This window comes from Haliaeetus leucocephalus, unplaced genomic scaffold, assembly GCF_000737465.1.
Source record: "Haliaeetus leucocephalus isolate CR32 unplaced genomic scaffold, Haliaeetus_leucocephalus-4.0 Scaffold206, whole genome shotgun sequence".
Classification (NCBI taxonomy): domain Eukaryota; kingdom Metazoa; phylum Chordata; class Aves; order Accipitriformes; family Accipitridae; genus Haliaeetus; species Haliaeetus leucocephalus.
In genome coordinates, this window is record NW_010972642.1 from 7,828,314 (window position 1) to 7,851,482 (window position 23,169).

Sequence of the window (23,169 nt, forward strand, 5' to 3'; positions counted from 1 at the left end):
GAGCCCGTGGGGCGAGCGCCGGGCGAGCCGGGGAGGGAAGGGCTCGGGGTCCGTGTAAACAGTCGTCTGCAGTGCGTGAGGGGGGAGAGGATTCCTCTCGAAGTTATTTATAGACCTGCTGTGTTCCGCCGGGGAGGGGGGTCGCTGCCGCTAAGGGGGGGCGAAGTAGCCGTGCGATAGCCTCGAGGTCACCCCCCACCAGAGGAAATCAAACTTCTGCGTCATGCTGGAAGGATAAAATACTTGAGCGGAGCCGTGGGTTTGGTTTATCTTTCAAAGGCGTTTTTTGTACCAGCCGAAGTGTAAGGTGGGCGAGTGCTACACCTTACCCTTCAGCTTCGCTTAAACATGACTCTGAAAAATCATCGCTCTTCCTCTCTTCGTCATTAAGGGAAGTAACTTGGGATTCATACAGGGCACGTACACGGGAGCCACAGAAGGGGTGTGTGTACACACATATGCACCACTCGTAGCTCTACATTTTAGGGTGTTTTTATACCGTCTTAGAATGTAAGTAATTACATATTTTATAAAGAGAAGACGAGTGTCAAACAGATATTCTCCCAAATTTAGAAGGTATCTTTTCGTTCCACAAAAATATATTGCTGTATATAATGTGCAGAAATTCTGTTTGGTTGGAAATCATGAATGTATTCCATAATGAAGGAAGCCACTTAATAAACTTAGATTATATATGAATCTATTCTTTAGAATACTAACTGATGCACTTTTAGAAGTATTTTTAATAAAATAAAGGTTTCATTTTACTTGCAGGTAAATGAGTTATGCTACAGACTTGGTTCAGTGTCCAGAAGAGTTGAAAAAATTATATTTTCAATAAGAAGAATAAAGCTGTTTTTCAGAAAAACCTACTGATCTCCTAAAACTTGATCTCTGCCTCCCCCCCCCCCCCGCCCTTGAGCCTATGCAGTAGGCTCAGGACTTTGAGACCAGTAATCACAGGTTGAGGGATAGAGATACATAACTTGCACTGGCATGAAGGCAGTGCTGTTTGAAATGACCTGGCAGTAATAGAGGAACAGAGTTAAGGGGGAAAAGTGCAATGCAATTTCAAGGGGGGGGGGGGAAGATAAGCGGAGCTCCAGCTAGCTGTTACCCCGTCATAATGATGTACAAAAGAAGACTGATCAGAAACCAGACAACACATGGGTGCACATGGTCACAGATAGAAGGTATAGTGCAAGGAATTGAGTTGAAATTATTAAACTAGAGGGATTGGTCAACACAATTAACTGAAAACAAAGATGGGCACAAGTTCTCTTCCTGTTTACCTCCCCTTGAAGTAAATGGGATTGCATGCTCTGCAGCCCAGAATGTCTCCCATGGGGCCGTGCCTTCATGCTGTGCCAACCACAGCATGGACACTGAGGATATCCACGGAGAGAGGAAGAAGTGAAATGCTGTAGCTCGCCTGATGCCAAGCAAGAGTGGAGCCTCTCCAGTTTCCAGTCCAGGCCTGGGACTCTCAATTCCAGAGCTCTCCTTAGCTGCAGGTAGGGCATTGCCACCCCCCACCTAGGCTGCAAGAGATTTTTTTCTTGCTTCTAACCTTTATAGGAGAAACCACACTGATTCTTGCTGCACATGCAGCCCTGCAAAGGAGAATTTACTCATATCCCTTCCTGTTGCTGTAATCTGTTCTCTAGCTTCTCTGTTACCGCCTCCATTATGACTGTTCTCTGAGCGCAGATCAGACTCGTAACTGTGAGACATAAGCAAGTGGTGCCTCTGATGACGCTAGCGAGGCAGAATTCAGGTGGTTTGGGCAAACTGTCTTGTGGAGACTTGGGGGCGTAGATTTTTGGGGCTGTAGGGTTCTGTCTGGAAGCTCTCAAAGTGGCAGAAGAAGTCCGAAGACAACTTTTCAATTAAGGCTCCATCCCAAATGTGTGGAGGAGGGTCTTTGTGTACCTTCTCCAGCAGGCCCTGCAGAGGATGTGCTGGACAACGGCCTGGGTGGACATCGAAGTGCCATGACTGACTAACGGGAGCTAAGAAGACTCCCGGTATGTCAGGGGAGATCTGTGCTTATGCTCTTACCTCGATACATCTCCAGCCTCTCTGAAGTCATATTGGGGTATAGAAATTAGGCCTCAGGTTTGCGCTGAAGCAAACAGTTTATCTATTCACGAGGAATAGTAGGCGCAAGAGTGTGGGCAGGATTATGCTTAGGACTATTACCTCTCCTTCTGTGCACCTTCTCTGAACAGATTCAATTACTGGGGTTGAATTTTATTGAGGCAAGTCTTCATTTTTTAACTGTTTCATTATTAAATTCTTGTGTTCTCTTGTTGGGAGCTCCTTGTATTTATTGCTCAGCAAACAGAGCTGCCCATCTTTAACTACTCAGTCATGGCTTAGCAGTCTAAGATCTGAAGTCTTCCATTCTCCTTGGCAATTCAAAACTCCAGTGTACTTCAGCAGGGCCTTTTCCATATAGATTGCAATACGGAGCCTCAGCTATACAATAATTTCCAGTGTTGGAGGGTGAGATGGGAAAGTAAGGCCATTATAGGATGTTGAAATAAAAGCAAATTGCAATACATTACATTAAATATTAATACTTCTATACAGGATATATGCTATCCACCATGCAATATGAATTGTTTTAGTAACCTCTGATGTTTCTTGTGCTGTATTCAGAGGTCTCTCCTTTAGCCTAAGACTTTGATGTTTTGGGCCATGAGATTGATTTACGTTACAAAAACTTTGAAGTTCTAATCAGTGACTTAATAAGGACTTCTTCCAACTTAGAGCAGTTATTACACATGTGAGCTGCCCAGGAAAGAGTCGAGACATCTATCAGCTACCAGCCTTATGTTTTCAAAAATGAGCTGAATGGTAGGAATGTGAAAAGGTATACTCTGTTGTGTTGACTTTAACAGCTTTCAACGTTAGGAGAGGGAGTACTTGTGGTCCTCATGCTAGGCAAGATTGTAGTGTTAAACAAAGCATTATTATTTTTAAAGCTTTATTAATTTTCATAGGGTGGGTGTTTTTTTTCAGTCTGTAAATGACGTTTCTGTGCCTCACTCAATTACATCTCAAACTAGTGGAATTTTGGGTCTTTGGTAAAAACACTACAGTTTTAGGGCCCCTGTTCAGAAAGTTACTTCAGCAGATGTGCCTTTTAATCTGCAGTCCGTAAGAGTGCAGAGAATAAGACTCATTGCTATTAGTCACAGGATTGAAGGTAGCCTGTTTTCACTGTCTTGCTGAGTTGGGAGTTTAATTACCAGCATATTTTATGGAAAACGTTTTCCAGTGGTTTTAGTATCTGTGGTCTTACATGTTCACATTGCATTTGCTGTAAGGATAATCGTTGTTAGTTTTCATTCTTTTGATGAAGTGTAAAATGGCTTCATACTGATCTTCTTGCCTGGGCTATCTGCTGTAGCTGACCCTGCTTGAGCCGGGCGGATGGCTGAGATGATCTCAGCAGGTCCCTTCCAACCTCAACCATTCTGTGACTCTGTGATTAGTTACTGTGCACTGGTGGCCTGTAATGTTTTTAAAGGGGAGAAATACCACTCACATCCAGTCATGATAGAATGGGGATGGAAGGCAGCTTTGGTGTCCAACTCTACAAGACATTTAGGCCTGGGAAATCCTAAGCAGAGAGTTCTCTTTGGGAATCAAATCATGAACATAGCAGCTGAGCAGATCCTCAAGTCCCTCTCCTTGACTCCCTCTCTGACTGACTGATTTAGGCAATATCTCACTTGGCTTCTTGGCTTTTATGTATTTCATTCTATGGAGACAAACTCTTCTGCTGAATTATGCATAGCGCTGGCTATCTGATTTCCAGGTTGAAGATGCAGTTTGGTGTTTGCTTTACTTTAAACCCAGTTCTCCTTGGTAAATTATTGGAAACCAGGCTATTGGTGAGCAGCCCTACCTTTGGCAGGTCAAAAATTCTTGTTTTCTTTACGTCACAGAGATGTTGTATCAATTATTATGAAGTGCTTAGTTTACTAGTTGGGCTTCCACAAACAATTCTTGGTCTGTGACTGAGAAGGGTTTTTGAGGAATAGAGCTGAAGGTCTGTCTGGCAGCTTCTTTTCTGTTCTGCTCTTCCCTGTACTACTTTAACACAGGTGACCCAAGCTCTATCTCCCCTCTCTTCTGACACAACGCTGCCCATCCAGCTCCCCCACTGTTCACTGAAGCCTCTTGGGTGCTGCTGCCGGAGTCACCTCTGCCTCTTCCATCTTTGAAGTGTACAGTTGGTGGGACTTCCCTGGATCCAAAAAGGGCAGGAGAAGGGGAGAGTCCCTATCCCAAATACAGCCCTATTAACTGGGGATTGCTTTACACACCTGTCTGCATCACAGGATGCTTAGAAAAGTGTGAAGCGGCTCAAATCCCAGTGAGATGTTCTGAATTCTCCCCAAACATGAATGTGTCCCAAATATATAACCTGGGAGCTGTGAACTGATGCCATGTCAGTATATCTTACAGTGACAGCATCTGTGGGCTGGGGCCGGATGAGGCTGAACATTTCCAGCATGTCATCCTGATCTCGACGCTCTGTCCTTGGTGTCTGTTCAGTCATGTCACTCAGAAAGGCTGTACTGCCTCGCATCCAGCTCAAAGATGAGGAAGGGCGAGTGAGCTGCAGACCTGGAGGGACAGTACTCAGATGCTCTCTGCAGTGTTGGCTCCTCCAGAGCCCAGCCAACACTACCTCTGTCTCTAAGGCATACACTGCTAACAGAAGAGCAGTTCATTTGGGGAGGTATGCTTATAAGGAACGCCTGAGCAAAATCAAGCAGCAGCTTGCAAAGCTTTCATTCAGTTATTACAGGCTGGGGACTGACTGGCTGGGGATCAGGTCTGTGGCAAAGGATTTGGGGATGCTGGAGGACAGCAAGCTGAACACGGGCCAGCAGTGTGCCCTGACATTGAAGACGCTAACAGCATCCTGGACTGTTATTAGCAGAAACAGCCGGTAGGTCAAGAGAAGTGATTATCACTTTCAGATTGGCACTTATTAGACCCCATCTAGAAAACAGCATCCAGTTTTGGGCTCCCCTAATACAAGAAAGACATGGATAAACTGGGCTGAGTTCAGCAGAGGACCACCAAGATGATCAAGAGCTGAAGCACTTGCCCTGTGAGGAGAGGCTGAGGGGGTGAGCTTGTTCAGCCTGGAAAAGAGCAGGCTGTGGGGGACCCAGCAGCAGCCTGCCCATACCTACCAGGAGGTTACGGAGAAGGCAGAGTGAGGCTTTTCACAACGGTGAATGGTGGGACGACAAGAGGCAACTGACGTAAATAGGAACTAGAGAGGTTCAGACTGGATTTAAGATAGAACAGTTACCCTATGAGGACAAGCAGTGCCACGGGTTGCCCAGAGAGGTTGTGCGGTCTCCTTCCATGGGGGATTTCAAGCCCCAACTGGATACAGCCCTATGGCACCCGGTCTGAGTTCAGAGCTGACCCTGCTGTGAGCAGGAGGTTGGACTAGAGAAGAAAGGAGGTAGACAGCAAGGGACCTCGAACAACGCCAGGTCTCTGAGGGTGCCTGCTGTGCCTAGTTAAATTCCAGTAGCAGCTTGCTGTGAGTTACCCAATACATAAGAGCGTGCTGCCTGGAAACAGTGGCCATTAGCAGAGCTATAGCCTCACTTCATGCTTGAATTTCATTTTCTCTTGCTTGTCATTAAGGCTGCATTGACCTGAGGTTACTAAGGGTGTAGTTCGATGTGCTCATCTCTAGCAAGGCAACCCTGCATCTCCCTTTGTCATTCCTGCCCCTGTTCTGGCTCTCAGTTGTGCTGAGAGTTTATACTGTCACACCAGGGTAGAAAACTGACCTCAGTTAAAAATAACCGAGGAGGGGGTGTATGCTATCTGTGACCCAGATTGGTTACCTGAGCTGGTTCACAATACATTCCCATAAACTGTTTTAGCCCTGTATTGCCAAAAAGTGAGTGTGAGGCTAGGAATCCATGCTGAGGAAAGAGGGGGATGGGATGAACTGCTTAAACAGGTACTGATGTTAAAAGAGATGCTCATCAAATTATGGCAAGATTGCTTCCTCTAAGAGGAAATTAATCCTGTGCATTAGCCTACAGAAAACATAAACAGCTGAAATAATCTTAGGGGAAATTAGGGCTATTGTTGGAGCTTTGGCAGCATGCAAAGAAAAATGTAGATGACCCTTTTTTTCCTTTTTTTTTTGTTCCCAGGGACCTGTATTGCCGGTTGCTCTCAGTAATTGCGTTGTATCCTTATGAGCCAGTACAGATAAACATGTGATTTTAGTCCTAATAGCCATCCCTTAAACAATGATAGTCAGCTTTAAACTCTGGGGGCTCACATACTCCCAAAATAGTCTAAATAGAGTTCAATTTCTTTTCTCCCAATAGTTAAATTTACTTTCACTCTTTCATCCAAGAAATCTAAGCAATCCCTCTCTAATCTGAGGGATTCTCATTGAATCAGTCGTCTGGGTTGAATTCCTCAGAGGTAACTGGAAGTTGCAACTGGGTTTTATGTCATGGAACAGTTAATTTTTTGTAGATTTTCTAGAAAATATTGGATTAGTACCAAATCTGAAATGACTGAGGTGTTAGTGGGTGAGCCAGGTGTTATTATTGTGAAGTACTTCCTTTCTAAGGCTTGAGAATGTAAAATTAGGGCTCACTGAAGAGATTTTAATCTAAAGGTCCACATCTGGTTGGAATTAGGCCTTTTGTAATGGATTAAACAAACTAATTTGCTACCATCTTTTCACCTTCCTTTAGGTGAAACATTTTTGCTTCCCCTCTGTATTGCGTTGTGGATTTTCTTTCTAAGGGATGTGCATGCAGTCTGTGTGCACAGCAGCAGTCAGGTCCAACACCTGGCTTTACTGAAAGTGCAACTAGGGGCAAAACAATGGTGGAGAAAGTCAGATTTGGCATAAAACAGTAATTCGTGAACATTCATCATGGTAAAATGAGGAGCATTCTCAAAGTCAGATAGATAGAGTACATCTGCACCTGGGCAACTTTTATGTACCTTGTGCAGTTGGCAGTTGGAGGAAAATACATGCAAGACCATACATTTTTCTGGCTGTATTGAGGGCTTCTAGAAAAAGAACTTTCTTCCTGAACAGCCTCTCAGTTTTTCACATGAGCTCAAATATGTTCGCTCTTCAGCACCTTGTTTTCTCTCATGTTTTTGCATTGGTGTTTTGTTCAACGTATGGAAAATGAGAATAAAATTTGATTCACTGCTTGTTCCTGCATCCCTCATGGCTCTGCTACATTGTAGGGCTTTGCTGAACAGTTGCCTTTGCTATGGATTTCCCTTCCGTATTTGTCTGATACCTGAGGGGGTAATGTTTAATTCAATGCAATTCTGTACCGTACTTTTTTTCTTTGGGATGATTTTAATTTATAATGGCAGAGACTGAAAAGCATGCATTCATTTCTGCTGAATGTGGCGTGACTTTCATAGCCCTCTTCTTTCCTCATCTCCTTGTGAACTCAACACCACCCTATTTTATGGGGGAGGAGAGAGGGTATTTTCCTAATTTAGAGGAATTGATATGGCATGTAGAAGCATGAATGTGCCCTTTGTCCCTTTACCCACTTGCATCACTAGCAGCAGATGATTATGAGGAGAAACCAGCAATTTTTCATACTGTACTGAGAAAGCAGACCAGCTACAGATGGAAGTAGTTAGGACTAGTCAGAGGGTGAAAAATCTATCTCAGCAAGGGCAGGTGCCTAAAGCTGAAGTAAGCAGGTAGAAATAAAGCTAGATTGCAGATTAGTGTTTTAATGGGGACTCTACTTCTCTGTGGAAAGTAGCATTAAAAATAATTTCAGGATTATAATATTTGTGTTTCTGAATTTCTCACTACCAAAGTTTAATTAACTTAATAGTTACAAGGAAAAGAAGGCCACTGTCCTAAATCTGTGGTTTTGAGACAGGCCTAGGAAAACTATTAACACCAAAAGACTTTCACTAAGACTGAAATTGGTCCACTCCTGTTTTCTGCAACTCTCTTGTGGTTCCTCCCTCTCTGCAGCCCATCATTCTCTGCCTCTCATTCTTGTATAGCATTCGTCTCCTGTCCATGATGGTTTATGTACTTTTTAATCTTTTTTCAGTCCTTGCCCTACATCTTAATTAGTGTTGATTTGCTGCTCTGTAAGACATGGAGCTGAATTTTTTATATTAAAGACCCTTTTTGTCATTGTGTGAATGTAAGAAATATGGCCATTTGTGGCAGACTAGACCTTCCATACTGTGCTCAGATATTGCAATCACATGAGGGAATCCTAGAGATACCTAGAAATGTTGCTTTAACATGGGCTGAAAATGAAACAGCAGAGGATTTGTCAGCTCTGCTTTGTAGCAGCCTCACCATTAAAATCATCCTTGGAAAGATCACTTTTAACACAGCTTTAAAATTGGGTTGGCTGCATGTGTGCACATGCAGAAGATACCTTTTCACAAGGTTTTGCAAAAATCAATCCTTTTTTAAAAATTATTGTATAGTTTCTGGGGTTGTTTATTTATTGAACCCCAGACGGGAAATTGATGCCCGGTGAGGTTAGATAATGCACTCGGTCCTTGTGATCAGCGCTGGGAGTGGGACCCATTACCCATACAGTCGTGCCATACCCTTTCCATCGCTGTCGCTCCCCTGAATCACACGTAATTTGCCTCTGTGCTGTACAGCTGTGTTAAATCCATCTACACAGCAAGTAGTTTTCCAGTGCTAGCAGTAATATGCTTAACCAAGAAGCATAAAAGATGTCCTCGATGACCAGAGGTAGTCATCTTTCAGTTCAGTCAGTCACTTCTGGGGACATTTCAACTAAATTATATAAACTTCATCTTTCCTTCCTGTTCTTTTTTGTCTGTGTTTGTTTATTTTTAATTTTGTGATCTCTCAGAGCTCACAGGTGACACGGGGTTAGCAGGGGCAATGCCACGCGTTCAGTATGCACTCTGGGAAGTTTATCTGCACCAAACAGCCTTTCCTTGGTTCCCGTAGTCACTCTGGGTGGATTTAAATGTTTGGGTACTGAGAATGAACTGTGAAGTGCTGTTTGTCATCACTGACTAATGGCTACATCCACTGAGGGAAGCTGGAAGTTGTTAACAGTTGCAGTTTTAACTCCTGTTTTGGATACTTAGAGGAAAACCAGCTCCCAGTAGTTGTAAAGCTCAAGATAGGAAGACGGAAAAGGATTAGCGAGCCTCTAAGTATAAAGACAGGAATTTGGGTCAGACAAAGGGAACAGGTGGCTTGGTGAAATAATTCATTTATAAAAGCTTGGCTGTTGGCCAAACATGAACACAGCATGATTTGGATTTAGTCTTGCTCAGGACTGGAGTCTTGTCTACTCACATCCACCAGGATGCCAAACGGCACTGAATCCTGGCCCCGTATTTCCAGCAAGACAGACCTCTCAACCTTTTTGGCATTTGAGTTTTAAGAGAGCTAGAGCATTTGGTATGGTGGTACATGGAGAGTTCACAATTGGGTTAAACTGTCTGTGTAGGCATAGCCTCTGGTTCTCAATTTGATGGCTAATCCAGGATACTTAACAACTATTGTCCAACTTGAGTCTCTGATTCCTCTTATTAAAAATGTGCTCGCAATAGCTTGTAGTTGGTGTAATTCATGGTATTAATAAAGACAAGTTGGGTTTTTTTTAAGTGGGTGGGAAAAGTTTTTCTCATACCCTGAATACCTCACAGAGTTTTTACAAAGCGTTAAAAGGTTGCACTGTTCTGGATAATTCCAGGTGTCTGCACAGCAATGGCAAATATGCGGAGCTTGGCCGAGTTTAGTTGAGGGGAACATTTTCATTCAGTCCTTCCTTTCTTTGATAACTGCATGTGATTCCCACCTACAAAGAGGAAAGGTTTTATTTAAGCATCTCGTGAAAAATGCTGTCTCTAACAATAGACCCTATATTCAGGATTGCGCCTCAGGGTCATTTATAGCAGGTATGACTTGAAGACTGATGTTGAAGTCCTGGCTACATGGGTAAGTCAAAGCCAAAACGGGGCCATGACTTAATTGTTAAGTCTGTGCCCACCACCTGCTGGCAAACAGCGCTGTCATCAAGATGTAAGTGATAAAATGTGTTATAAACTGAGAATTCAGATTTCTTCCCACCAAAGAAGGGAGAACTGGCGTTAACTATCATTACTGTGTCTCAAACATGTGATTTTATTCTTGCAGTTTAATGAATTGTCATAACTCTGCTGAGCTTCAGTAACTGATCATGTGTGTGCAGTTGGCTAGCTCCAAATGTGTAAGGGCAAGGTAAAAAAAAAACAACCCACAAAAGCCAGCAGAAACCTGAAGGAAAGAGTTTTCAGCTGACGTGTCTTCCATCCACAGTAAGCTAAAAACATGCACTAGATCAATTACTAATCCATAAAATCTCAGTTGTAAATCTGGGTCCTTGGTGACAAATTTTTAAGTAAAAGGTAAGGATATGGTAACAAGGACTCCTCTGTGAAATAAAGTGTATGATATATAACTATATATAAGAGAAAGAGTGGTTAGATGGAATATAATTGTCTCTGTATACCAGTATGGGAGATGGAGGCACGTGATGTCTGTTAGGAGTGCATTACTTTGGGCATTAGGTAATTTCATTTCTTGCGCATTAGGTAAGTTTTTATTTTTTCTGCCAGTTAAGGGCTGATGGTTGCCATCTGACAATAAAATTTTGACTTAAGATGCTGTAAGCTCAGCTGTGTAAAAATAGCAAGTCTGGAACAACACAGTTGAGTGATAACATTTTTTTCCAAATGTGCTGAATTTGAAGTTACAATGATGCTATATATTCTTAGATGCTTACTATTCCTGAAAGAAAATCCATATTAAAGTGATAGAACTGAATTATCAAATTTAGATACCTGGAAATTTGGATCCTTAATGCTGTATTTTAGTTATCATGGAAAAGATTGGGTTTGCTTTATTAAGCAGGCTGAGCAACCTCGTACTGAAACCTGTATGACTTTCTTTTTGCCCACATACTTTGAAATTACAGATCACACTTGGGATACACATTTACGCTCCTGGCTTTAAACATTTTTGCTGTAATCTATTTAACACTGCTTCATGATTTGTGACTTCAAGTATTTTCTGTCGTCTTGCTTGTGGAGAGAAATTTATTCAAGAACAGAAAATGCAGTGATGCTTTGAGTATAGCTTTAGCACTTGGTGTTTGAAAAGTACTGTACTCACTATTCCTTGGGCTGACATTAGAGACATTCAGAGTCATGCCTGTGTTTAAGGCTGTTGAATTTTCTTTTGTAGCAGATTAGACTGATGAGAAGACACTTAATCTAAAATGAGCATATAAGCCTTATTTGGGTATAAATAACCCTTTCCCTGGGTATAACAGGAAGAGTTGCAGTTAAAGACCATGGCGTGTACACTTCTTATTCTGTGAAGATCTCTTACTCGCAAGATTCTTCTTCAAATGTGGCTGCTGGTTTCTTTACTGGTGAGAACTAGAGTTAGGCACCTGCAGCTGAAGCTGGGCTGGGTACTGACAGTTGCTGCTTTCTTGCTGTTACCCAAGGATCTCCTTGTTAATTATTCCACTCTGAAGAACTGGGTTTGGAAATGGAGGTCCTGAATTCTGCCCCAAAACCCTGTGGCAGAGACTCTTCTCCTGCCAGGTTCCTCAACTCAGCTGTTCCCTTAGGAAAGAAAGCAATCTGGTTAAGAGCAAGAGGCCTCTATTTCAGTCTTTTATCACTTATTTTTTTTAGCAGAAAGCAATCTACCACTTGAAAAGGAGTCCAAAATCTGATAAGCACCATTTTTAGGAGCTTGCAGTCCAATGCTTTGTGCTGTCTGTGGAGAAAGGAATTGCAGCTTCGCAAGCGACAGCGTTATGAATAGTCAAGCACTTACCAGAGCCCTGGCACTGGATGGATGCAGGGGAAAAGCCAGAGGGAGTGAGTCAGCATGACCTTGGCTGCTGCCGGAGGGATGGGTACCGCATCCAGCCTCCGTGGTCATTGACATTGGTTGGGGTCTTTAGCGGGAAGAGCCTCTGGTGAAATAGATTTCACTAGAGTAACCAACGCTGGTATGTTTCTGACAGGTGTCACGTATATAGTAGTTATGGAAGCATCAGCATAAAACAGTTTATAGCTATTAAAAAGTAATTTTGTCAGTAAACAGGTCTAGTTCTTTGTTACCCGGTGAAAGAACGGACCCCGCTCTGTTAAAGCAGAAACATTCTGAAAAATCAAAATACTGCTTACTTCATGAGCTGCTGTTTTGCCTACTAGGTCTGAGCAAGGTGGAATAAATTGTTATTTATTGCATGACAGTAGTACCTGGGGATTCTGTGATGCCTGGCACAATGAGTTTCAGGCATAAAATAAAAGGTTAGAGATTTTACAGTGGAAATAGACAACCTTGTCAGGGATTTGCTATTAAGGAATAGTAAGGGGAATTTACAGATGAGTAGTGGAGGCCGAGAAGCTGTGGACAGGTAGGCTATTCAGCTATGGTTTCATAGGAAATCTGTGGCTAAGTCACAAAGAAAACAGGTTTTTCTCAGATCTAGTGCAATCATTTATCTTCTCCTTCCATTTGAAAAAGCTGGTCAACCAGAAAGCCAAAGCAATCAACTGCCCTATACTCACTGACCAGTGTGTGCACTGGCAGTACCTCCCACTGGTGCCAGTGTGACCAGTAAGGCCATTTAGGAATGGTGTTGCTGGTAGCTTTGCTACTATAACACAGTCAAAACTTAAGGAAAAATGAGGATGACAAACTTACGGACAAACCTCTTTGGTTTCTTAATTCATTATTTGGCAGCATTTCAGTGGCGAAGCCCTTGTCATTAGAGACCATCAGTAGCTCTTCGCCTGCATCCTTCCTCTGCGGAACTGCCCCCTTTGCCTTACCATCCTTCTGTGGTCCCTCGCCCACGTACTCTGGTGATCCCAGAGCACGTGGAAAGTACCTGGAATCCCAGAGCACATCACCATTCCTCACCCCCAGCTGCCCCTTCTGCTCTGTCGTCTCCCCCCCTGGAAGCTGACTGCTCCTGGCTGCCATCCCACTTATTTCTAACAGTCTTCCTACTCCTTCCCACTTATCCCTTTCTGAACCATGACTCTTCTCTGCTGTGACTGAGATTTTCACATCAGCATTTACTAATCCCTACAGCTGTTGAAACGCTTCATTTTTCTTTGCTCTTTCCCCACATCTAGTTGTTCTTTGCAGGGGAGACCAAATTCCAGCTGCCTCTCCCTGTGAAGAATGCATCTCGCCTCTCCTCGCCCACTGTCTCCGGATAGCCTCACCCCACAAAGTACCCCTTGTTCCTATTGCTGCATGGGGAAAAGTTAAATGACATACTTTACTGTATTGAGCGCTGGCATGTGGGATGCCCTTTATACTGAGAATATGTGGGAAATCTTCATTTAAATCTGTGAGGAGTGACTTTTGCAGTTCTTCGGGAGCTCGAGCTGGCTAAAATTTCACAGAGTGTGTTGAGCACTAAATCAGGCTTCTTGCAGAGCTGGCAATGGTTAATGTGGAGCTTGGACTGGGAGTCTGTAGAGAGCGAGCTCTGTGGGGCAAGGCCTGCCCTTGCCCTCCTGTTTGTATTGAATGTAACACAGTGAACCTCTATTCTTGTCTGGGACAATTAGGTTCTATGGCAATATGAGTAATTAATAATAATAATGGGGCCTCTTCTGTGGATGGGCTGTTAGAAATAATTTCCTTCTGCCGGTTGCTTCTCTAGAATGTGGTTTTGAACTTTGAGATCCTGAAAGAGATAATCGAAACACAAGCAGCTGTCACAAACCTTTAGCTTTGTTTGTGTAGGCAGTGGTGAAAATGGCCGAAACTAAATGGTCCGATGGCTCACTGGTTTGTACATCTTTTGTTGCAGCATCGAGCTCTTATGCAATGGACCCTTGTTTGATTAAAGACCCTTCTCACTAAGAGGGGGTTTCAACTGTCGCTATTTTTAATAAAGGGAAAAGAAGCAAAGTCATGCAAAGCAAACCATTGATCCCCTGTTGCTCTGCACCCATTTCACTAACGGAGCACTCGGAATTAGCTGTGCCGTGCACTGCCAATGCCGTGCCATCAGGGTGATCCAGCTGCTGCAGCTGCAAGAGGTAGGCTCTTGGTTCCAGGTGTGGTTTGTGAGATGGTGGTGACCCTGAATCCTGCCTTCACCCATGCGGCAGCTTGGGCCTAAAGGCAGGATGAAGCATTTGGTTGCTTTGGCACGTCACGGTCCTTCAGCAGCCGTTCGTCATCCCCTTTGCAGGAGGCGCGGTGTCTGGCCCACGGGTTGCCATGTAGCTGAGCCTAGTGAGTGGTGGTAGTACAACGTAAGGAGCAGTGTAACATGGGTCCTCCTGTCCACACGGTTCATCAAGGTCTGAAGGCTCCTTCTGTCCGTCTTCTTCCCCATATGTAAGGGAAGCTGAACTGTAGAGGCCTTCAGAGACCTCTTCCACAACCGTCTTTGCAGCCTTTGTCGGAACTCTGCCAAAAAAGGCATTAATGACTCTGAAATTTAAAGTTAGGCATCCAAAAGATAATTTATTCCTCCAAATTTTTTACTACTAATAAAAACCTTATTCCTTCAATGAATGCAAACCTGACTTTTTCAGGAAGCTGACAGCTGGTGACATGATGGTGAAGATGAGTATGACTGAGAATGTCACATCGTAATTCAGGGTTTTGGAGTACTGCGTTCCCAGTAAGCAATGTAAGAATGCAAGTAGATTGTTGCTAATGAGGAGGATAGTAATTTCTGAATTATTTTTTTTTCAATCCCTGTTCTATTTCTACTCTGGTAACCATAGTAATTACACTACAGTTTTGTGGTTTTAATCTATCCATGACCAAAACCTCCTCTGGTGACCAGTTTGTTATTATAAAGATCATGTTGTGGCCTGCAGCCAAAGGCACTGGTACTAATATAGAATGTGATTTTTATCTGTTCTCATGAGGTATGCAAAGCCAGGTACAGCAAGTATTTTTTCAATTTTTTTAAGAAATAAAAATATTGGGCTCCATCTCAACACTGTGAATTATGATATGAATTCTCTGCTACTGCACCTCTCCTGAAATCAACAGAATTATGCTAGCAAAGAATTTGGTCCTTCGTAGTGTTAAGTCACACAATTCTAATAGTGACTGTCATGATGACATTCCCAGAACTGTAAGGTATTTTGATGGGACGACTTGGCAGCAGACTGGAAGCACTGGTGACTCAGTGGCAGTGCTCTGCCTTCTGAGTCAGAAATGAGCTGGTGCCCCAGCAGTGCAGTTTGTAGTTTGTTTTTTGTGTTGTTCTTATGAGATGTAAACCCATCTGTTTTCATAAAATTATTACATATTACTTTTTCAGAAGGAAAATTAGTATTCTTGCTACTTTTTTGTAAATTTAGTGTCAAGATAGCTACTCTTGGCTGTCTGTTTTTACTGAGCTGGTAGGAGACATTAATCACCTTTGCAATCTTTACCCTTCAGTCAAATTTGGTCATAATTAGCCAACAGATTCCAAGTTATTAGAAAAGGTGAGACTGTAAGAGCCCATAGGAAACAGTCTAAGACTTGCTGTTTGTTGTTTGCCCTGGATGGTTAGGTGTAAATTTGTGTTACTGAACTTCGGTCACCTTCCATGCTGCAATGCACCCTAATGAGGTTTAAAGACAAATGTCTTTCTCATTTTCAGGTTTGGGATCCGTTTGCAGAAAGGAGATTTTCTTCTATGTTAGTTGTGAGAAGGCTTTTTCCTCAGTGCCGTGTGGCATGAAAAGGGCAGCCGTACAAGTGTCAGCTTTGACAAACCGGGCAGCTTCTTACACTGGAACAGATGAGAGCAGAATCTGGTCCTCATGGCTAATCGAGAAGTTGTGCCTTTTTGCAAGTGTTAGCTGAAACATTTAGCTAACATATTTTAAAACTACCTCCAAGCGAACAAATGGACTGCCAGCCAAATTCCTAACTCTGACATAAGAAGGAAATATAGGCACATCAGTCAGTCCCCAAGTTAATCTCTCATTAGTATGTCACAGTACATCTTTCAGAATCTGTTCAACATAACTTGAACTAAGGGACCACCAGAAACATTGTATAGCTAGTCTTTTTCTCGAATACCTATATTGAGAGTTATTATGAAAATACTAAAGAAGTCTAATTTTAAGTTGTGCGAGCTGGGGGCGGGGAGCGGAGGAACTTCTATGTTATGGAGTTTGTGAAAGATTATTGTACAAAGTATGTCTGAAACCCACTGACTGTAGAAGCAGACAGGGATAAAATGTGCAATTCAGAGATCCACTTTACCTCAAAAAGTCTCAAATAGGTAAGGTTGCTTTAAGAGTCTTATAGAAGCAAGGCCCTTTAGAGCAACGTTAAGTTAGCGAAGAAGTGTATGGTCTTGAGCAAAGAGCTCCGGGTGGCCATACTTGAGCAGGGGCTTGGACCAGATGACCTCCAGAGCTGCCTTCCCCCCAGCCACGCTGTGAGTCTGCGTAAAGGAGTTCTTAAAACTGGCTTCAGAACTGCAGGTGTACGTGTGAAATCCATGGAGGATCTTTGCTTCTCCATTTGAATTCCCTCATCACTTTCATAAAGATGAAATAAAGGAAAGTAAAGCAAGAGATCAGATTTATAAAAGGAGCGTCTCACCAGAGAAGGCTGCACAGTGGATGGTCCCCAGCAGAATTAGCTTTAAAAACTTGTGGAAGACCTCCTGAACTAGCTGCAGCTGGGATATAGGTGTTGCATAAGCACAATACATTCCTTTGGTTTTGTTTGTATGATCTCACTGCTAAAGATTTGTTTAACCGTATCTTTGATGAAGTGTGCTGGGCTTGTTATTTTTCCTCTTAACTTTATGCAGTAATAAGTGTAATCTAAATATGAAACTTCTACAAATGCAGGCCTCTGATCCCACAGGAACAGACAACATTAAGAGGGTAGATAGATACTCATGGAACAGCAGGACCCCTAAAATGTACATCCTGTCCACCGAGCTGCACAGGGTTGTATCTGCCATGTCCATAAACTGAGATCTTCTGTGGGGTCTGTGAACCACGACTGCCAGGAGCAAAGGGAGAGAAAATGGAGAACGTTGGTTCTTTTTCCCTTAAAAGCAAACAACAACAAATAAACAGCAACCCCCCTGTGCTGTCTGTATGTACAGTGATTTATAAAAGTATATAAACATCAGCAAGACCTGGAATGAGGTGGCATCTTAAATGAATGTAAAAATCTTACTGTTTGCAGCAATGACAGCTATATTTGTGATCACAAAAATTTTGGCCATAATGTAGATGTTAAAGTTGCATCCATAACTGGCTGAAATGAAACAGTTTCTAAATTAAACTTAACAAAAATTGCAGTATTTTCTTTCAATTCCAATGGAAGGCTTTTTTATTTCCCAGGCTGTCTCAATTTTGTCTACATACCTATGTCATTCAGAGTAGGCAGGTTTTTACCTTCTTTGTAACAGAGGTACAAAGTAGTTTGAAAAAGCATGGGGAGGGCAAAGTTTGCAGTAATTGTTCATCTAAATTTAAAATACAATTTGTATGTTCTGCAACAGATTTTTTTTTTTTTTTTTGCTTTGGCCATAATTTCCTGATTTTGGCCAGAATCACATAAAGTATTTCTAAAATATTTTTCCTGTCTGAAAATATTTTTATTGACTTGGAATGAAAGTGAACTGCATTGCAAGATTTTATTTTTTATGATAGTCTTCGTAAGATGTGCAGGTAATTGTGCTCTGTAATCTATGCAACAGAGGAGAAGAAAGCAGCAGAAAAATAGTTGTAATTTACAGCTGGTGAATTGGACTGCCTCTGTCAGCATCAAAAAACGCTGTGATGTTTCATATCTGCTAAAGTTCTCGTCCAAAATAAACTAATCAGTTATTGTAGGCTTTATAATATTGACATTTTAGTAAGGCATTTCTAAGTAAATATTACATTTCTGCATAGTGTTGTATACCTGTGGTAATTACCCTGGCTTGAAGAAGTCTTGTTCATAATTTATGAATGACACAGACATTCCCACAAGTTCTGAATGTTGAAGTCTTTTATTATAGGTGTACGCAGACAGTCATGAAAAAGCTCATTTTAAATTCATATGGATTCAGTATTGCATAAAGTGACAGTTTTTAGTGCCAAACATGCAATGAGATGATCAGGGGAATATGCCTACATGTGTACGTGAAATCTGGTGGTGGCTACTGCTGCATCGCTGAATGCCTTACTGGAGGTGAAGTGATTTGTGTGCTGCTACGCCTGGGTCCCCCATTTTCTGGACGAAGCAGTATCTAAAGAGCCGTTGAATTTTGATAGCATTTTTTCTAGAGAGAGCACCTCAGGTTAAGAGGCTGGTTCGATGCATTTGAAGAAAACCAGGCTAACCCAGTTTTTCTGCATGATTGGGGTTTACAGGAATGAATTTACGGCAGTCCAAAGAGACCAGGTATTCTCACTCTCCTTGAAATCCCACCAAGAGAGCACAGGGATAATTAAGGCTGCAGTCATACACGTTACTCCTGCTGTTGTTTTACCAGAAGAAGGGATTACTGCCTTTACCTATTGATCTTCCCTTCCTCATTCCTCACTGTCCGCTACCAATTGCATGATTGCTCCTTAATGCAGTTCTGGAAAAAGCATGTGAAAAGGCAAGTCTACAGCTCTTAATCACAGCGTTTTAGTAATATTGTGTGGAAAAATGTAGGGGATTCCTTTCTTCATGGGCTTGGCATAGCAACAGGATCAGGCAAGGACTAAAAGGGGCTGTAAAGAAGGGAAAGGAGGTAGGTCTTGAGGGGTGGTTACAACAGAGAAGCCGTGTGGATCCTGATTAAAAAAGCTATAGATTGATCCTAAGCAACATTCAAGGAGCTATTTCCCTGGTTCAGTTTTCCCACCGGAGCTGGTTAACTGCTGCTTTGATCTGTATGTTTCCAGTGCTATGCGAAGTAAAGGGCAGCTGGTTTTGAAAGCTGGAGGCAGTCTGTCTGGTTCACCTGTGTGTCCCTGACTGGGCCAGCCCGATGTAGGGCCAGCTGACAGCACAGGAGCTCTGATTAAGGGTGTGCTTTGGCTCAGGGGCTGTTGTGTTTATTCTGGAGGTTTTTGATGCTCCAGGGAGGTTAAAGCAAATAAATAAACAAACAATTCTGCACTTTTGCAGTAAAGAAATGAGGCAAAGAACTCCCAGCCGCCTGCTTTGCTTGACTTCAGCCTGCTCGTGCTGAAGGGATGCTGCAAGGGCAGGGAGCGGCACTCGGAGCGTTGGCTCCTATGGCAGGTGAAAATGGGTTTACACTAATGCAGTGGGTTGTAAATTTTGCTCTCTCTTGCAGGGAAGGTTGTTGGGGTTGCCTGCTTTTTAGTGCTGGAGACCTCGGGCTTTTAAGGAGGTTGTGCTGCTTTATTAGTACTGGAACTATAAAGACCCATCTCCCTGTAAGAAAAGAAGTAGGGGTACCCAAGGATTGTGGTGGAGCATGGATTTTGTTTCCAGCTGAGTAAGTGTCAGAGCAGTAGGGGTTAACTGGGTGGGATGCCTGGGGAGTCTTTTTAGGGCTGTGGCTTGTGCTTACCTTAGGAGAAAATTTTTCATTTTTATTGGTATGTTTTTATTTGGCTTTGTATTTTTTGCCATGTGGCCACAAATACTCCATGTGCAGGCTGCAGGACTGTGGGAACTGTCTAGTCCTTTGTTTTTTGGGTTTTTGTGTTTTGGTTTGGTTTTTTTTTTTGGTTGTATAAAATGTGCTGCTTCTGCTGCTACATTCTGGAAGACATCAGAACTTTCTCAGCCATGTTCGGGTAAATAAGGTCCTGAATAATGCTCGTTCTTCAGTTCTACAATTGAGTAGTTCAGCTGTGGAAATGTAACAGAGGTGGTAACTGAGCTTCTTGAATCCTTTTTTCTGAGAGTGTTTGGGAAGTGGTGAACTCAGTGTGACTTTCACATCTATTGGCAAGGAGTTGGGAATGACATTTGGAAATGTCTCGTCTTGTTTTTTCTTCTATACTGGTAGCTCTACCATAAAATTTTAAGAACAGAATCCTCAAATGTCACTTTTTCTATCCTCTCTTCTGAGGGGAAGAGAGGTGGCAGTGGAAGAGAAAAAGACTTGGTAATTCAGCACAGACCTGTACCTTTATTTTGGCTGCAGCCTTGGTTGATCCCACAGGCTAAGCAAGTGTTAGACACATGGTAGAGCTGAGAGAGAGACCACCTTCAGTGCTTGTTACCTGATAATTTAGTGATGTTTCTGTGTCAGGCAGTGCATTATTTGAACATTCATAGCCTATTCCACAGGAGTGAATGTATGAAACTTAAGTATTTTGATGGATCAGTGTTTCCTTTTCACTTTCCTTTCTGTGTTTTCCTGCCTTAATCTGAGAGGTGAGGCTTCTGTATTCCATTGGGTGCTGGATGAGTTGGCCAAAGGGACTTGAGTTTAAGGTTTAGTGTTATGTATCTCTGCTTTGCTGACCAAGGAGCTGGACACAGCTGTCATTTCATCATTGTTGGTCTTCAAAGAGATTTCAACTGATACTTCAGGATGAAAAGTCTGTTATAGCCACCAAGTAGTCTTGTTTCTAGGCTTCAACTTTTTATATTGTGTGTGGCATGATTACATTTTTTTCTGCCTACCTATATATATTAAATATGTAAGGCTTGCCTTAAGGGCAGCATATGCTGCTAGGTTTGTGATGGTTTCTGCAAAAGAAAACAGGAGTGAATGCTTACAAATGTTTAGAGTTATTGACCAGCTGCAAATCTCTGTACTAGTGGCTCTGATTAAATGGAAAATATGCTGAAAAACTGTTTTCTGGAGTCATACAAACACCTATTTTCATTAAAAAAATTAATTGTTCATAAGACAGGGTATTCTTCATAGAATGATACTACCAGGTTATGGCTCTGTCTCATTTTCCATTTAATTAAGCCTGTGTTTTAGACTAGTCTATAGTGAAGCTCTTAACTTTAGTCCTGTCCTTACTACTTGACTGCATGCATCAGACTGCTAATAGAAACCTAAAATGCAATTGTTCTTCCAAATTATTGTTTAGACTAAAATGTCAGTGGGCGCTATGAAGACCTCTAACACTGGAGGTATGAATTAAATGCAAATTCATCTTGTTCTCATTTCTATTATAGCAGGTTTTGCTAAACACCAGTTAGAAGGTAATTATTCTAATCTCAGGGTTGTTAGTATTTCAGCATTGTTTACTGTATTGTCTGACTTTTTTATTTTAGTTTTTTTCTGCCTCAAAAGCTGAGAGATCACCTGCTCAATGTCAACTGATCATTCTTTGAAAATACAAAACACATTTGTAGCTTGAAAGAACTTAAAGAAAAGAATGTAGATTTTTGTGTGTGTTGCTGTGATTTTTTTTTTGTTTGGTTTTGCTTTGCTTTTTCTTTTTTTTCAGTTGCAGCTGTATCCCAAAGCTCAGGGGCTAGAATTAAAAGAGCCCTCCCTGCATGAGTGCAGAAATGTGCCCTTAAAACCAGATGTGCTGTGACTGTTAACAGAACTGGGCTTAAGAGAAAACAATAATTTTCAGGTTTTAGACCTTGCTTTACTTGTCTCCCTTAGGTCTGTGGAAGTTATCTACTATGTCCTTTTTCAAACTTGTGATGACCTGTATCTGTCCTTTAAAATTATCTCTAACGATCACATAAGATACACTTCTTATTTAGTTTCAAATTACAGATAATTCCTGATGCATATATTATCTATCCATTTTTCCTGCTGTGTTACTTGAGTCTCTTAATTTCTTGTTCTTCAGTGGCTCTGTCCTCTTTTTCCAAATACTAGGCTCTTCTCTCTCAAGTGTTTGGAGTAAATTTCTGGAAAACTGCATCATGCACAGCTCTCTAAACTTTCCAAAATACTTCTTTGGCTTGTATTCAGAGACTACTTTAGTGGCAAATAAATTTATGGGATTATTTTAGAAGAGAAAACACTTATTTAGTAGCTATTTTTACATATGTAAAGGCATATTTAAAATTTTGCTTTTAGCTTCATGAGTTGTTACAGAAATGAGTTCTGTAAGGCAAGAAACAGTAAGGAGGGAGAAAAAAATCACAAGGCTGTTGGATTTGGGGGGGCAGGGAGGGAGGTTTAAAAAAATAAATTTATCTTGCAGTTGGGCTGGAAATCTGGGCTCTGGTGATAGCGCATCAGAAAATGAGCTGTCATCTTGCAACATTACTATAGGTTACTGCTGTGAATTTTCTTCGTAAGGAAGCACTTCAGTTCAACTGCACTCTGCTACACATGTTAAATATTTAAATGTGTCATTGAAAAAGAAATTCAAATTGCATGATGTTGAAGTGTTATTTTTGCTTTAACGGGTAATGCCTTGTAAGATGAATTCACCACGCACGTTTGGGAGAGATGCTCTGTACACCTCTGAGGAATCTCATTGTCTTCCCTTTGGCTCTTTTCACAGAGTTTTTCTTTGGAGTAACACTGGTGCTGTTTGAACGCTGTGTAACGCATCAGCAATCAGTTCTGACAAGTCCTCTCTGGTCGCTTCCCTTTGCTCCCCAATGCCCCCATGTATCTCTCTGCTGGCTCTCGTTTGGGACTCTGAACCCCCTGGAGGAGGGTTCTGCCTTTCCACTCTGAGGAGCACCCTGCCCTGTTGGATCCCAGGCATTGAGTAAAAGACTAGTAGGCGTGACTGCCATACAAGTAATTCATAACAGGCACAAAAGGCCTAGAGTCGCTGAAGCCAAAGGCGAAGCTCCGCTTGACTTGAGCCAGGAGGTTTCATTCCCAGCATCTGAGTAACCAGTTCGTGCTTTTGTCTTTAGTAGTGTTACATACTGTCATGAAAGTTTGGATTCATCTTGCTGACCTTCTGCCACCCAAATGTTAAGCGCGTAGCCCTTGGGGCTCCCTTCTTACCTAATGGAGAGAGAGGCATGGACAGACAGACAGTCAGACTGCAAGAGGTCACTTCTGGAAGTGCCTCTGCTGTGAGGAGCTAGTGGCTTTTTTAGGGTGGGCAACAAAACTTTTAGATGACTTGATGTTGGGGAAGATAAATTTTGGCTGGATGAACAAATTCGGAGAGTTTAAGGGTAAAAAAAGTGCTTATGGTTTGCATAGTATGACCTCG

General features: G+C 42.2%; 1 protein-coding gene across 1 annotated transcript in view; it reads left to right on the forward strand.

The window, feature by feature from the left end:
- The window catches only part of BICD1 (bicaudal D homolog 1 (Drosophila)), a 175,952-nt gene that overhangs the window by 486 nt on the left and 152,297 nt on the right, over nucleotides 1-23,169 (forward strand). The window lies entirely within an intron of this gene.